Source organism: Lissotriton vulgaris, chromosome 11 (assembly GCF_964263255.1).
Source record: "Lissotriton vulgaris chromosome 11, aLisVul1.2, whole genome shotgun sequence".
Lineage (NCBI taxonomy): Eukaryota > Metazoa > Chordata > Amphibia > Caudata > Salamandridae > Lissotriton > Lissotriton vulgaris.
Window position 1 is genome coordinate 491259843 of NC_141699.1, and position 17382 is coordinate 491277224.

Below are 17382 nucleotides of genomic sequence, written 5' to 3' on the forward strand. Positions count from 1 at the left end.
TGTTGCGACATCGTGAAATCGCAAAACAAACATTCAACGACCACCACCACACTAAAAAATCTATCACAATGCACACATTACACTAACTTAAAGAACATGTCTTTACATACACACACATATATATATACATAAATATATATATATATATATATATATATATATATATATATACACATATATAGTAACTTTAAAAAAAACTCAGTTTGAACCCTACTTCCTGTTTTCACAAGGATGCTGAGAGTTTCAATGACTTTGGTAACCGCAAAGATCACACCTTTTTTAAGGGGTGTTAAATGCATATATGCACACATTTTACAGAATTGTAAACACTAGGGGTTTATTACTGCACTTTTTAAAGGCATATTTTTCAGGGAGTTTGTATAAAAACAATAATTTAAACCAATTTTCAGTTTCGCTGTGATGTCAGGCATTGCAATAATATTGGTGAGCGCAATTGCCGCAAATACATTGCCAAATGACAAAACAAATGAAGACATTCAATAGCCACCACCAAATTCAAAACTTATAACTGCAGACATGGATTATAACCAAAACACACATTACTATCTACATTACTGTATAATAGCACGTACAACTCCCTTAACACATAGCATAACTTTGTCAGTGTCACCTATAGCTGCATTCATCACTGCTTCAGTGTGTCTCTCATTCACTGTATAAGTATTTGAGTTAATCTGTAGGACGATGAATCAGTCTATCAATGATTCTGTAATGAAGTGCATGACTGCCTCATTGCATCTATGAGTGGGTGCATACGTGTCGCAATAGGCCTGTGCATGGTTGCATACGTCTCTCACTCAATCTGTGAGTAGCTGCATGATTGCCTTTGTGCATTTGTAAGTAAGAATATAACTGTCTAACTGGATCTGTGAGTGGATACATGAGTGTCTAGATGGGTGTCTGGGGTGGGGGAGTGAGTGGTTGCATGAGTGTCTGAGTGGGTCTGTGAGTAAGTGCATAATTATCTCAGTGGGTCTATCACTGGCAGCGTGAATGTCTGAGTGTCTGTGTGGGTTTATCAGTGAGTGACTGTGAGTGGGTATACAAGTGTCTCATTGGGTCTGTGAGTGAGAGCATAAGTCTCTGAGTGGGTTAGTGAATGGGTGCATGGATGAGTGATTGAGTGGGTCTGTGACTGGGAGGGCAAGTGTCTGGGTGGGTCTGTGAGTGGATGCATGAGCCTTTAGTTGGTGAGTGAGCAGGTGCATGTATATCTGAGTGAGTTTGTGAGTGGGTTTGTGAATTTATGAGTATATGAGTGACTGACTGAGTCCATAAGTCTCTGAGAAGGTCTGTGACTGAGTGTGGGAGTGACTGCATGGGTGTGTGAGTTGGTGTATGAGTATCTGAGTAGATTATTATTAGGTTGATTTATAAAGCACACAGCTCCCCAACAGGGTCTCCCGGTGCTGGACAAGGCAAAGGAAGAGCCACACAAGCGCATGGCAACAGGCCAAAATAAGAATCAAGCTTGGTCGCTAAAAAGAAAAGTCTTTAAGTTCTTGTTGAAAGCTATCAGAGAGTGTCTTCCTAAGATTGACTAGGAGAGCATTCCAGAGTTTAGGGCCCAGGAAGGAGAAAGAACAGCTTGGGCACAGAGAACAGCGAAAGGCTGGAAGATCTCAACTGCTGAGCAGGCACGTAAGGTGTTACCAATCGTTGGATATAAGAGGTCTCTAGGCCAAATTTGGCCCCATACATGTAACATGGAGCCCTAAACTCGATGTGCTTGTTCACCTTGAGCCAGGGTAATTGAGTAAGCAGAGGTGAAGCAGAAGTGCATCTTGGGAGGCGAAAAAGAAGACACACAGCCGCATTCTGAATAATCTGCAGCCGATGGGCTCAGGCTATATCTGCTTCCAGGTATAACACATTTCCGTTGTCCAGCCTGGATATGAGCAGAGCCTGCCAGACAGTTCTTTGAGCTGCAAATGGGAATGGCCTGAGAATTATTTTAAGCCATTTGAGAACAGCAAAGCAGGTCACCGTGAGACAAGACACCTGAGATTTGAACAAAAGATTTTTATCAATATTAAAACCTAGGTTTTTAACTTAGGTAGGCAAAGGGCCTGAGTATCAGGCCAATGTTTAATTCCCCAAAGCTCAGGGTTATTACCCAAAATGATCACCACTGTTTTAGTGCCATTTAGAGCTTCAGGGCATTTCTGGTCATCCAAATGGAGATATTACTCAGGCCAAGCTGAAGCAGGGAGGGATCTTGATGCTGAGCGGTAGAGAAAGAAATAATAATCTGTGTATCATCAGCATAAGAAAAGATGGTCAATCCCGACTTCTTAGCGATGTATGCTAGATGACGAACATAAATGTTAAAAAGCAAAGGGCTCAAAATTGAACCTTGAGTGACTCCATGGGTTAAGTCAGCCAGAATAGAATGTGACACCGGGTCAAAAGCTGCACTTAAGCCTAGCAAAATGAGGGTAGAGGTAGCACCCGAGTCAAGTTGTTGCCTGAGATATTCAGTGACCGCAAGAAGGCAACATTCAGTGCTATGACCCGGTCTAAAATCTGATTTTGAAGGGTTCAGCAGACTGTAAGTTGTGATGAAAGAGTAGAGTTGAACATTGATGAGCCTTTCCAAAATTTTGGAAAACACAGACAAAAGAGATATCAGGTAAACATTTCACTAACAAAGAGGAGCAAGACCTTCCTTTTTTAGTAGGGAAAGGACAAGTACATGTTTTCAGCTCTTAGGTACAAGTCCTGTGCTTAAGGAAGTGTTGAAAAGGTCAAGGATCACAATAAGGACAGCCACGTCTAAAGGTCTGAGTTTACAGTGAGGAAGGGGATCAAGCGGTAAACTGGACTTAATAGATCTCAATAATAATGGCAATGTAGACACATCCAAAGGGAGACATGACCTAGTCTGTGTGGATTCCACAAACTCAGAAGCCTAAGGGGAAATATCAAGGTTCCCCTCAGTTTGGATAATGGGAAACATTGAATCCCTTGTTGGGAGGCACCAGCATCGAGTTGGCTATGGATGTACTTGACTTTATTGTAAAAGAACGTCGCTAGCTCATCACATTGATGTTGCACAAGTGAGGGAGGGGGCTGGTGAGAGTTTATTCACAACTTTAAATAAAGATGTCTGGCAGTTTTGGGAACACAAGATCTTCTCATTGAAGAAGGTTGCACGAGTCAATCTGCAAAGTCATGGTATTTCTTTAATGCTACTAAATATTGCGACTTAGCATCAGTTAATAATGTTTTCTCCATTGTTTTTATAAGGCTTTACAGCACTTTTTCTCCTGTTTTAAAGAGTCTGTAAACCAGGGGATAGGAGGATGCATTGTGAGCTGTGGTTTAACTGAAAGAAGTAGGGCAGAATCGATGGCCTCCGTCCATAAGCCATTGATGCACACAAAGTTTGTCTCGATCAGGTAGGGAGAAAAAGAAGAGATTTTATCAAGGGGCACTTTGTTAGGCACTGGCATTTATTAAGTTTAGACCAATTCCAAGTTTTAGGCAGTGAAGTCAGCCGGGAATAAGAAACGGAGAAAAACATCATAGTAAAAGGAATTGCAAAATGATCTGCCCAGCAAAGTTGAATGGGTGGCGCAACATTTAAGGTTGAAGGTTGGAAACAATAGGGTCCAAAAGGTGTGCTGCAATGTGAGTGGGTAAAGAGTTTAGGAGAGAAATATTAAGAGTGTTCAATTCCTCTATAAGTGGAGATGCTGGTTGTTAGACTTGGCCCTTTTTGCAGGGTTATCCCCAAACTTTTTGCCTATTCCTTCTTTTTTTTCCTGACGGGATTTTGTTGATTTTAGGATTCTGGGCACTTAACCACTGCCATTCAGTGTTAAAGTCCATATGCTCTCTGTGTAAATTGTTATTATGATTGGTTCTCCCTGATTGGCATATTTTGATATACTGGACAGTCCCTAGTAAAGTACACTGGGTGTGCCGAGGCTGGTAAATCAAATACTACTAGTGGGCCTGCAACACTGATTGTGACACCCTCATGAGTAGCCCTGAAAAGATGTCTCACGCCTGCCACTGTAGTGTCTGTGCACAGTTAGCTAACTACCATGTCGACTTGGCAAGTGCACCCACTTGCCAAGACCTAACCATCCCTTTTCTTACATATAGGACACCCCTATGGTAGGCCCATGGTACCAACCCTAGGCAAGGTGCAGTGTATGTGAAAGTTAGGACATGTACTGATGTGTGTAACATGTCCTGATAGTGTAATACTGCCAATTTCCTTTTTCACTATCGAAAAGCTATTATGCCCTATAGGACAGAATGGGGAATGCTTCGTAACATTTTACAAACATATCTTCCCATAAGGATAAGATGGAAAAATAAAGTTTAGGCTCTCTGAACTCAGAATTTAATAACACATCTTTTACTAAAGATGGTTTATAAATTGTGTTTTTGAAAAGGACACTTTTTGAAAGTAGGCATTTTCTTGTTTAACCATTCTGTTTGCCTCTGCCTGTTTGTGTATTGACTATCTAGTTTGGGAGTGACAGGGGCTGGGTAGGTGCATTCTCTCCAACAGCCACCGGGGGGGGGGGTAATGTGTGCCCTCCCTTTGCTGAATGAGTCAGTGCTGGGCTGAAAACATCTGGGCTGCATTCAGAGTAGGGGGAGGAGTTCTCACTAGCACCTGAATAGGTCCAGTATACATTTAGAGTGGTGGGAGGAGATTTCCTTTGCACCTGAACAGGGCCTGTCTCCACCTCCTTCCAGGCAGCTGCTCCAGAGAGGACAGAACTCCTTTGGATTGAGCTCAGAGACCCTTCACAAAGAGAACAAAGACATTTTGGGATATAAGGATAAATACCCTGAACTTGAGACTACTTCTGGAATCAAGAGGAACCTTTGCCAAGCAGAAGTGCTGGAGAATCAGAGGAGAAGTACTGCCCTTGCTGTATGTCTGGGGTTGGAATGTAGTTGCTGTTTTCCGCCAAGGAAAGGAGAAGGACTTTGCTGTGTGCTGTGTCCCCTGCTTGAGGAAAGTATCCAAGGGCCGGAGTAGAGCTTGCCACCTGTTTTCAAGTCTCAGAAACATAAAGATTTCACTGCCAGCTACCTTGAAATTCCATGCTGGGAGTTCTGGCGTGCCAAGAGGTGCCTGTGACGGTCTTGTGCCTCTGGAGGTTGATGTGGGAGCACAGTAAGTTTTCATCCGGCATTTGGCAGACGGCCATCTGTCTCCTGCTCTTTGTCTCGCTGCTTGAGCCTTTCATGCGGCATTTTGTGCCTAGACACCGACGCGGCCGGCCACGCCCTCGGAGGCAGGCGGGGGCGGGTTCACGCCCACCCTGAAGACGGATAAAAGGAGCGGAAGCCAAGAAAGCATCCTCTTGTTCCTGTGCTCTGAAGCTGCACCTCCCCGCTGCACGTGAGCTCGAGACGGAACGAAGAGCCAATTTTGAGCGTTGTAATCTCTCTTTTTGTCTTACAGATATCCTGTCTGAGAATGCCCAAGAAAGTCGGAAAGCGGGTCGGTACCGAGGAGATGCTCCGCATACTCATGAAGGAGATAGCCGATCTGAAGAAAAAGGTTGAGGCTAAGGACGGGGAGGGAGGACCGAAACGGCCTTTACAGGGAACAATCCCCAGTGGAAAAAGCAAGAGGCCCAGAAGGGGAGCGCTTGGGGGAGAGACCCCGGTTCCCGAAACCCTACGAGAGGAGCCAACCCCGGTGCCGAAAGAGGGGAATCCAATCCCTGTGGTGGTCACCCCCGTGAACAGGGAGGATATGCCCCCCGAGTTAGCGGCACAATTGGCAGCGTGGTTGGGAAACGATTGCGAGGGCGCCACGGCTGACAACGCCCGGGCAGTAATGAGGCAACTGCGGGAATCTAGGGAGGCTGCGAAGGCGCCATCTTCTGTTCCCCCACAGGTTCCGGCGGCTGGAAGTACAGCAGGCCCAAGTTCGGCGACAAGCGTGGGGTCTACTTCAGGTAAGCGGCCATTGCCGATTGCGGGGGAGGGGTCTGTACCTTCTCGAAAGGAGAAGATTGCCCAGCACGTCCCACAAGAAATCAAGGAATTGATTTGGGCGGATAAATATGTAAACATGTTTTCATTGCTTACCGACCATTACGAGATCGAGCATGTGAAGAGTCAAAAGGAGCTCATGCATCCGAGTGTTTGGCGCGCAAAAATGGCCGCCTTTAAGGTCGACGAGACCATTGGTACTTGGGGCAGAGCGTGGGGCATTTTTACTTCCATCATGGGTGAGCGCAGGCCTGAGTTGTTGACCGAGTTACCCATTTATCAGTCGCGTATTATGGAGTATTCTGTGGCATATGGGGGCAATCAGTGGTTCTGCTATGATAATCTGTTTAGAAAAGCTAAAGAACACAACCCATTGTTGTCTTGGGATTGTTACGACTCCGTGTCCTGGCAAAAAATGGAGAGTACAGGGATGTTGAAGGTGCCATTAGTAGGGAGTAACGGGGGGGAATCCTCCCGCCAAAACTCTGGGACACCCTTTCGGACGGGTGCAGGTAACGAGTACCACTCGAAGCCGAGTGGCAACACAGGTAAAAGGGGGATCTGTTGGAATTTTAACAGAGGCAAATGTACCAGGCCCCAGGGGTCATGCAAATTCAGACATGAGTGTGGGGGGTGCGGGCAGCCATCCCATCCTGAGTCCATGTGCAGAGCCAAAACGGGTGATAACGGAGGTAAGGGAGGCGCCAAACAGGTCTAATATAGTCCGAGGGGCGCCTTTACCGACCCCGATTGATACCATGGCAATGATTCCTTGGCTCAGCGAATACCCGGATCATGCTTCCGCTGGGGTGTTACGGAACGGATTTTCATATGGTTTCCGCATCCCAGTGGGGGATTTTCAGGGGGTACCAAACTGTAAGAATCAAATGTCGGTCTTACAGCACACGGCGGTGGTGCAGGTAAAGATTGGGAAAGAGGTGACTCGAGGTCGTGTCGCCGGTCCATTCGATTTGCCACCGGTTGCTAATTTTGTGTGTTCTCCTCTAGGGGTGGTCCCCAAGAAGGACCCGGGTGAGTTTCGGCTGATACATAATTTGTCAGCCCCACGTGGTCTTTCCGTGAATGACGCGATAGACCCGGAAGTATGTTCGGTGCGGTACGCATCTTTCGATGAGGCCGTTGCCATGTTGAATCGCCTGGGGTTCGGGACGCTGATGGCCAAATCGGACATCGAGTCAGCGTTCCGGTTGCTCCCGGTACACCCAGACGATCAGCGTCTCCTTGGTTTTCAGTTTCAGGGTCGCTATTACATGGATAGATGTATGCCAATGGGATGCTCGATTTCATGTGCCTATTTCGAGAAGTTCAGTTGTTTTCTGCAGTGGGTATTCACGAGGAAGACAGGTTTTCAACATGTTATGCACTATCTCGATGACTTTCTGTTTTTGGGGGCAGCCGGGGATTCTGAGTGTGGACAGGCTTTACATGAATTTTGTGTCCTAATGAATCAATTCGGTGTGCCATTGGCGCCAGGTAAGACCGTGGGTCCCTCGACCTTGATCGAGTTTCTGGGGATCGAGCTCGACTCGGTGGAAGGTTGTTTTCGATTACCCAAGGAAAAAGTGTTGAAATTCAGGTTATCCCTTGAGACATGTATTCGTGCAGCGAAAGTAAACCTGCATCAATTGCAACAGGTGGTGGGTCAGTTGAATTTTGCCCTAAGAGTAATGCCGATGGCGCGCCCCTTTTCCCGCTCGATTGCACAATCCATGGTCGGCTTGAAGGAAGGACATCATCGCACGAGACTCTCGGCAGAGGTTCGCCAGGACATGCGCATTTGGATTGCATTCCTGGCGGATTTCAATGGTCGAATTGTCTGGAACAAACCAGCTGTGTCTTCCGAGGAGTTGGGGCTTTGGACAGACTCAGCGGGGAGTATGGGTTTTGGCGCCATATTGGGTACACAATGGTCGGCTCAAAAATGGCCGTCATGGTGGCATGAGTGCGGGTTGACGAGTAACATTGCTTTTCTCGAACTGTTCCCTATTCTGGTGGCTTTGAAAACATGGCCAGAAGGGTTTAGGGATCACTCTGTGGTGTTCTGGTCTGATAACATGACCGTGGTTGAGTGTATCAATAGTCAGGCAGCACGTTGCAAATTGATTCTGAGACTGCTCAAGGAAATTGTGTTGTTGTGCATGCAACTGAATGTACTGTTTAGGGCACGACACGTGCCGGGGGTGATGAACCAAGCGGCTGATGCGCTTTCTCGTTTCCGTATGCAGGCCTTCTGGGGTTTTCTGCCCACAGCGGACCCGGTGGCGGCACCCTTTCCCGAAGCTCTCTGGTCTCTCGGTGCCCCGAACCACAAGACCTCGTGGGAGAGAGTTTAGCACCCAGGACGAGGAAGGCATATGAAGGGGCGTTCCGTTCCTATTGGGCCTTTTTGGGTACTGCCAGGGGGGAGCTTTGGGGTCAGGAAGAGTTTGTAGTGAGATTCCTGCTCTCTTTACGTCAGGCAGGCAAGTCAGTAGCTACGGCCCAGAGGCATCGGGCCGCCATTTCCTTCATGGCAAGGGCTCATGGAATCCAGGACCCGACAGCGTCTTTCGTTGTGCAGAAAGCGCTACGTGGGTGGCAACGCCTTGAGGGTCGCAGAGTAGACGATAGGCACCCGATAGGTCTGGATAGGTTGGCCCTGTTATTGTCCGTGCTACCGGTAACATGTTCATCCCAGTACGAAGCAGTGTTGTTCCGAGCCGCATTTGCATTAGCATTCCATGGGGCTATGCGGGTAAGCGAATTAGTGGCAAAGAACAAGCAGGATACGATGGGGGGACTGTGCCGGGAACACATTCAGGTCAGGGAGGAGACAATGACGGTCTCGTTTGTCAGGTCCAAATCCGATCAGGGTGCAATCGGGGACTGCGTAATCATCCAGAGGATCCCCGGGTCTGCCATGTGCCCTGTTGTGTGCGTAGAGGAATATTTAGCGCAGAGGGTGGCAGCATGGGGGGGGGACCTTGTTAAGACACGCTGACGCCACCCCACTGACGAGGTTTCAGTTTCAGCGGGTGCTTGCGATGTCGATTTCGGCCGCGGGCTTGAACCCCGGCGACTTTGGGACCCATTCCTTTCAGATAGGGGCTGCTACGGAGGCTACAGCCAGGGGTCTGAATGTTGAACAAGTAAAACGTGTGGGGCGTTGGTCCTCGAACTGTTATAAGAGGTATGTGCGATTGCACATGTTGTGAAGCTGTAATGATGTACTCACGCTTCTTGTTTTTGTTTGGTTTTCAGTTGCGCGAGCCTACGAGGCGGGGCGGACTGTGCAGTCGACCCGACACCGGGGGGCCAGCGGTCAGACAGTACCGGCTGTGAAAAAGGAGGTGTGGGTCGTGGGCCACTCATACGTGAGGCGTGCCGCGGATGTATTCAAAGCAGGTGACATGATTCACGTGGCTGGGGAATACGGGTACAGTGTGTCCTTCTACGGAAAGGGCGGGCTCTGTATTGACCAGTTTCGATCATTTTTCGAGGGTTTGTTAGGGCGGACGAGGTCACCGCCGTCTGTAGTCATAGTACATCTTGGGGGCAATGATTTGGTGACCACTGGTAGACGACTTCTTCTTGAGGCAATGCTTTCCACGGTAAGTTGGTTGGCGAGAAGAGTTCCAGGGTGCACAATTGCATGGTCCCATATGATCCCACGAAAAGTGTGGCGGGGGGCTATTTCTGTTTCTGCTCTGAATCATTCAGTAAGGAAAATTAATAATAAAGTGAGTAGATTGTTCCGTTCAAGTACACTGCATTCTATTTCGCATGGTTGTATTAAAGGGGACAGTATGTATTCGGGGGATGGTGTTCATTTGTCCCGGATGGGGAACGAGTTACTCATAGGAGACCTGATAGCCTGGCTAAAGACTTTATGACATGACCTTTAGGCAGGAGTGTGGTGGGGGGTCCGGATAGCCGGTCAACTATCCGGCCTGTGGCGGTAAGGTCATGATCGGTGAGCAGTAATTCGAAGATCCCTATGAGGGGGCGTCACCCATTACGGATGGGAGCGCGCGGGGGAGGTGGCCAATTGGCCCCTCAACGGGGAGGCGGTCCTGTCTAAGGAGAGGCCGCCGGAAGGAAAGGAAAGGTGGTCAAGGCCCCTTCCTGGATAGGAGGGGCTACGGCCCCTCCTGGGGAATTTCCCGGGGCCAGGACATCTGCGACGGCAGATGGGTAAGTTGTGTGGGGTGCGGGAGGGGGTTTACGCTACCTTTTAGACACCTCACACGAGTCCTCGAACGACCGTTAAATGGCGTCGAGTTTATTGGGGCCCCCGTCAAGTACAAAGGGAAATTGGTAGATGCACTTGAGGTACGCCTCTGTGCGGTCACTCCTCTCACAAGTGAGGGGGGTATTTCTGGTTTAGGGATCTGACACCGGTTACGACCTTGCCGTTGGCCCTTAACGTTAGGATGTACAATTTCAAGTCAAATGTTTTGTAGGATGTTAGTTCGGCTAGGAGAACCTTTGTATTAGAGATCTGTTAAGGTTAGCCAAACATCGTAATGTGGAAATGAAATTGTACATAATATGAAACTGTAATTTTAATGTTTTAATTTTGTTTCATATTTTAAATAAATACGGCCGGGAAGGGTGACTCCCTTCCCGCCTTCCAGAAGTTCAAGAACGGTTTCCGGTTTCCCAATTCTTGGGGATTGTGTTGAGAGGGGGTGGCGGGTATCTCAGCCATATGGAAAGGGGCGACCATTCGGTCCCCCCGAACGTATGGTGGAGTACCTCGATCCCCCTGGGAAGCCATCTTGGGTGGGAGGCGAGTCTCGGCTGGTATGCCCGAAGCGGCGTAGCCGAGACGCGCCTTTTTCCCGCCCTAGAGTGGGCTGGCCTAGACACCGACGCGGCCGGCCACGCCCTCGGAGGCAGGCGGGGGCGGGTTCACGCCCACCCTGAAGACGGATAAAAGGAGCGGAAGCCAAGAAAGCATCCTCTTGTTCCTGTGCTCTGAAGCTGCACCTCCCCGCTGCACGTGAGCTCGAGACGGAACGAAGAGCCAATTTTGACCCACCCACCAGCCCCTGAGGACAGCGATTCGTTGTGAATACAGTTGATATAGTATCTTTTGTTTTCTCTGTTTTCTTACAGGTTGTGATGATATCGTGAAATTTCTTAAAATGCAATAAAGATTGGTTATTTTCAGTATATTTCGCAAATAAAGTTTTGGAACAAGGATTGAGCAGTATTCACGCTTGGTAATAAGTGATGTTTGCTTCGTAATCTTAGTAACTTAGTTAGACTTGTCGTATTTATTTTGGTCGGGCGGTAAGGTCATGATCGGTGAGCAGTAATTCGAAGATCCCTATGAGGGGGCGTCACCCATTACGGATGGGAGCGCGCGGGGGAGGTGGCCAATTGGCCCCTCAACGGGGAGGCGGTCCTGTCTAAGGAGAGGCCGCCGGAAGGAAAGGAAAGGTGGTCAAGGCCCCTTCCTGGATAGGAGGGGCTACGGCCCCTCCTGGGGAATTTCCCGGGGCCAGGACATCTGCGACGGCAGATGGGTAAGTTGTGTGGGGTGCGGGAGGGGGTTTACGCTACCTTTTAGACACCTCACACGAGTCCTCGAACGACCGTTAAATGGCGTCGAGTTTATTGGGGCCCCCGTCAAGTACAAAGGGAAATTGGTAGATGCACTTGAGGTACGCCTCTGTGCGGTCACTCCTCTCACAAGTGAGGGGGGTATTTCTGGTTTAGGGATCTGACACCGGTTACGACCTTGCCGTTGGCCCTTAACGTTAGGATGTACAATTTCAAGTCAAATGTTTTGTAGGATGTTAGTTCGGCTAGGAGAACCTTTGTATTAGAGATCTGTTAAGGTTAGCCAAACATCGTAATGTGGAAATGAAATTGTACATAATATGAAACTGTAATTTTAATGTTTTAATTTTGTTTCATATTTTAAATAAATACGTCCGGGAAGGGTGACTCCCTTCCCGCCTTCCAAAAGTTCAAGAACGGTTTCCGGTTTCCCAATTCTTGGGGATTGTGTTGAGAGGGGGTGGCGGGTATCTCAGCCATATGTTTTATGATTCTGCCTAATCTTTGTCAGTGATTTTTAAATGTTTGTATTACAGCCCTTTCGTCATCTAGGCTTTCGTAACTATAAGGATGCAGCCCGCTATTATTTTGGCTACTCAGGTCATCATCTATATAGATTCCATCAGTTATTTGTTAATTGTTCAATAGATACTCCTGTTTAGCAATAGGATACCCTGAGAAATGCCGGTTAAACCAGCATTTGTAATGCAATATTTCTTGTATTTGCGAGTATCAGCTATTGGCTTTCTAAATGACAATGCCTTTTATTTGTTTGTAAACAAGCCCTTTATAGTTATAGTCCGTGATTACAAAAAAAAGGCACACCGTTAAAGAGGAGCAGTTACTGTAAGCCTTGGTTCTCGTAAGCAAGGACTAGAAGTACAAAGTGCGGATTTACACACCGTTTGCAGGTTTTCAGAACACATAAATAAAAGGCATTGACATTCACAATACCAATAGATCAAGCGCTTGCAAATTCAAGACCTATTGCATTGCAAATGCTTGTCTTAATACTTGTATGTTGGATTTTTGTCATTTTGGTCTTGTTAAGTTTAAATAAAGATCGTTTTTTTTTTAAACCGGTGTGGTGTACATTTGTGGTGTTATCACTGTGTTACTGTGAGTGTTGGTACAACTACCTTACACATTGCCGTTGGGATAAGCCTGCCTGCTCGTGCCAAGCTACCAAGGGGGTGAGATGGGGTTATCTAGAGTGTGTATCCCCCTTACCCTGACTTGAAGCAAGGGTCCCTATTTGTACAAATGTCCCTACCTCTACCAACTAGAGACCCTCATTTCTAAAACTGAGTTATTATTGGAGTTCTCAAGGTGGAGTTTGAGGTCACGAGAACAAAAAAATTAGCTACCTTAAAAATATGGGGGGGCCAAAAAGTCAGAAAGAGCTAAGCACAAGTTGTGGGAAGGCCCAGGGGACGCAATAGATAAGAGCCCCCCAAAAATATAAACTATGGGGAAAAATGGAGAAAAACAAGGCTTTACCGTTGGGAATCTGAAGGTCCACAATTTTACAGTTGTGGATTTGTTTAAAATAATGGCGATACCTGCACCTACTTTAAGGGGTCTATTAATTCCCAACAAGGAGAAATTGTAATTAAGTGCCGATATAACATCTGGTAGGGACCCGTCGTGAAGCCAGGTTTCTGCTAAAAAAACATCAACAAGGAAGTTAAATAGGTAGAGCTGATGTTTAGTTTAAACTAAAGCATTGAATTCACAGGGTGAGCAGGAATCAGTCAAAGCATTGGAAAATGAGCTGGGTGCATCAATCCCAGTCTGAGGGTCATGAGCGGACCCCGGCCGGGAACTAGAAATACACTCAAACTGGAAAGAAGAACAGTAAAATGGAGGGTGTCAGGATTAAAGACCTGGCAAAACACGTTAGACGTAGGTCTAGGATTATACAGCATGAGAGAGGATTGAAATCTAGGATCTGATTGCAGCAGACCAGGGTCTCTGGTCCCTGGCCCCGGCTGAACATGGATAATTGCAGGCAGTCTTGTCTTTGGCACACCTTCGGCACGCCAGTGGTGTACCTGCTGTGCTTCGCTGATGCTAGATCTAAAAGTGGATGTATTTTTTTCTCTGTTGTTCTCTGAGTACACACATGAGTGTGTGATTGGGTCTGTGAGTAGGTGTGCGTGTCTCTAAGTGGGTTTGTACATGGGGGCGCAACTCTCTGTATGAGTCTGTAAGTGGATGCTTGAGCATTTGAGTGGGTCTTTGAGTGGGTGTATGAGTGCACATGCAGGTCTTTGAGTGGGTGTAAAAGTTCCCAAGTGGTTATGAGACTGTACGCATGCATCTATGAGTAGGTATCTAAGTAGGTGCATGAGTCTCGGAGTCGGTCTGTACATGGGTGCTTCACTCTCCAACTAAGTCTGTAAGTGAGTGCATGAGTACCTGAATGGGTATTTGAGTGAAATGCATGAGTATCTGAGTGAGTATGTGACTGACAGTATAAGTGTGTGAGTGGGTATGTGAATGGGTGTATAAGTGTGTGAGTTAGTTTGTGAGTGCATACATGAGTGCATACATGAGTGTGTGACAGTGACCGGCGAGTGTTTACAAATATATATATACATTATATTACCTACTGGCGGTCGCCAGTAGGTAGTTATAGTTAGGATTTTTTTCAATGTTAAATCTCAAAATTCTATTTGGAATACCTTTGGCGCCGGTTGACGAATCTGCCTGAAAATTTCCTCAAAATGGCCTTGCGGCGCCCCGGTCCTTCCCTGAAAGTTTTGGGGGGAATTTGTCAAGCAGGGCTGAGATAAAAGGGGGGTCCCAAAATGTGTTTTCCCCATGTTAATTTCCATAGGGCGGTCGACCTCACTTTTAGCCCGAACGGCTGAATGGATTTACACCAAACCTGGCAAAATTGTAGGGACTGGTAGCCCGATGTGCCTTTGCTATGTCTCAAGATATGTGCTCCAGTGGATTTTGAGTAATTTAGGTTCAAAAAAATATATATATCTATGGGAGCGCACCGGGCGCGCCACGCAACTTGCACACAGAAAGCTGATTGGCTGTAAACATTCTAAACAGTCCGGAGCGGCCGCCATCTTGTGTCTCGGTAGGATCGAGACACAAGAGGTGGTCAAAACAAAGGGGGAATTAACCATAAGGGGGCAGAGTAGACCCTCCCTGACCCCCTAGGTTTGATGTGGGGGCTTTAAAAGGGCATAAAGAGTCGTGTGCGCATGGAACATGCGAGTACATCCCAGGGAGGCACACCGGGGTGGTTCAAAAACAATGATTCCACTATAAAGTTGAAAGTATTTATTTTTGTTCAAACTATACTTTTAGTGGTAGATGATATTAATGTTCATATCAATAACGTTAGATTACTAATCCACAATTCATTTCAAGCATGTAGCTCGAAATGAATTGTGGATTAGTAATCTAACGTTATTGATATGAACATTAATATCATCTACCACTAAAAGTATAGTGCACACGACTCTTTAGGATTTAATTCGGCGTTTTGACGGAAACGCATCCAAGGAGTGCACCCAACCGAGAGAACCATTTCCTTGAAGAATTTCTTTTTGACACATAGCTGTGCACCCTCTACATCTACTTTAGGCTTTAAAAGGGCCCCACGGGGCAAAAAAAAAAGTAATTTTTTTTCCGATTTTTGCAGGGTGGGCGCCTGGTACGCACACCGGGGAGCGGACCGGGGAGCGTACTATGGGGAAAAAAGAATGACAGACTTTTCAAAAATTGTATGTTTATTAATTGTTCTTTTTGTTGTTTTCTTTTTTATTTAAGTAAAAACATTTAGGTACCAATGCAGAGTTTAAAATTTAATATACACCGTCTCCTTTGTAGATATCTTGCATGTTGTTACAGAAGTTATTGTGGTATATGGAATTAATACCATAGTCCAGTGGTTCCCAAACTTTTTCAACCCACGGCTCCCTTGCCTTATTGGCCGTTGGCTGCGGCTCCCCAATATGTTACTTTCTTTGGGCGGTGGGTGGATGCAAACAGAGTCTTCCATTTTTCTCCCTGAAAATAATTGGGATGAAGCCGACAAAGGTATTATAATGATTGATGTGGGGCTCACTCTTAGGAACCAAATGTGGGGAGATGGGCGAGGGATGAAAAAACGTATTCTCATTGGCACCTTTTGCATGATCGCTAGGTGTAAGAGTGCAGCTTCTGCATGAGAGAGGGCTCCCCGGCGCTGTGAATCATTATTTTTCAAGGTGCGTTGTGTGTAAAAGCAGGTTGTCTGCAAATGTTTAATTTCGCTTTGAGGGCTGCAGGACATTTTATTTCCTTCTTAAGCCGTGCTTAATTTGTGCTACTGGTTTCTGGTGCTCAGCACCGACACTTAACTTATAGTGCCGTAACTATGCATTTTTTCTACTCACTCCAGCAAGCTCAGCATCACCCCGGTGCCAGCTGCTGCATGTATTCGAGTACAGGCTCTCAGTCGGATGACGGTTACTAGGAGCAGGTGGGGGGTTCCATCAGACTGGTGGCTGCGCTAGACTACCTGCTGGCACCGAGAGGCCTGGCTGCATGAACGAGCCAGCGTATGGCCCCCTCGTGCAACTGAAGTGTGCCCCTTCTGCTTCCCATTGTCTGCCCAGGGCCTAGTTTTACCTGTCTGAGGCGATGTGAGGTGCCTCTTATAACACCACAGGCCTCCACTCCGCTGTGTACAGTTGTGATTCCTCCCACGTCCCTACTAAGAGAAGATTCCTGATACTGAAGCTGTGTCAAACTACACGCTACTGCTGTCTTGTCACTGCAGTCAGTGATCAAGTTTGACATCATAGTGAACTTATAGTGCAGAGGATGTCCGCTCTAGTTTTCACAAGTGCACATTCATATTTCACAGGCTTCTCTCGCAGAAGTTAACAAATATGCATTCCTGTCACCTGCCTCGGTGATAGAATACAAATGGGCACAAAACAGTAATGGTAGTGTGTGTGAGCTGGGCGCAAATTGTGTCTGCTTAGATATTGCAGCTTTTAGGTGTTGGTGATAGCTCCCAGTACATATACAATGGTAAAATCAAGGGCGCCACTAATGCCGTTTTTGAGCACCAGGACTTAATGTTTTACACATTAAACACTGTCCTTAAGTAACACCTCTAACCTAAATCCTGGCAGCCCTGTCTACCAACTTGCTGACCTTGTGTGCCCCACGTAGGCCCCATCCTCCTCCCTTGAATGGCTCTGCCTGAACTCCTAATCACCTGCTGCAGTGCTTACACGTTCCGTTTGGAATTTCTTAACTTTCTCCTGAACTCCAGTTTCCCAGCTCCTGAACTGCATTAATGAAAGAATAAACAAAACTGACACCGAACACAAATCAGTGTCTGAAGCATCCTGCCCTTCACCGCAAGTATTACTTTTATTGTGTATCAGTCAGTGGTTCCCAAACTGTTTGCGGCGCCCCTGGCTACTTTTGATGGCGCACCTGGGTGCCGCGGCGCACAGATTGGGAACCACTGCCATAGTCTGTCAGGAAAGCAGAAACAATATGGAGGCAGGAGATGATAAAGAGATGTTAAATACACATTGGAGATAATATAGTGGGAGAAAGGAAGTAACTATGAGCAAACTTACTATGTAACACAAAAAAGTTGCACAGTATATTTTAAGTATCACTTTATATTATATCTATTTTGGTACTATTTCGTAATTTACATATAAAAAAGAATAATGTCTCAAACAATTTTTAATTTTGAAATAAAAATGTATTGCTGTGTTTTTTCAAAATCTAAAAGAATTTCCAACATTAATTCATCTGGTATGTCTTCATTTGGATTCC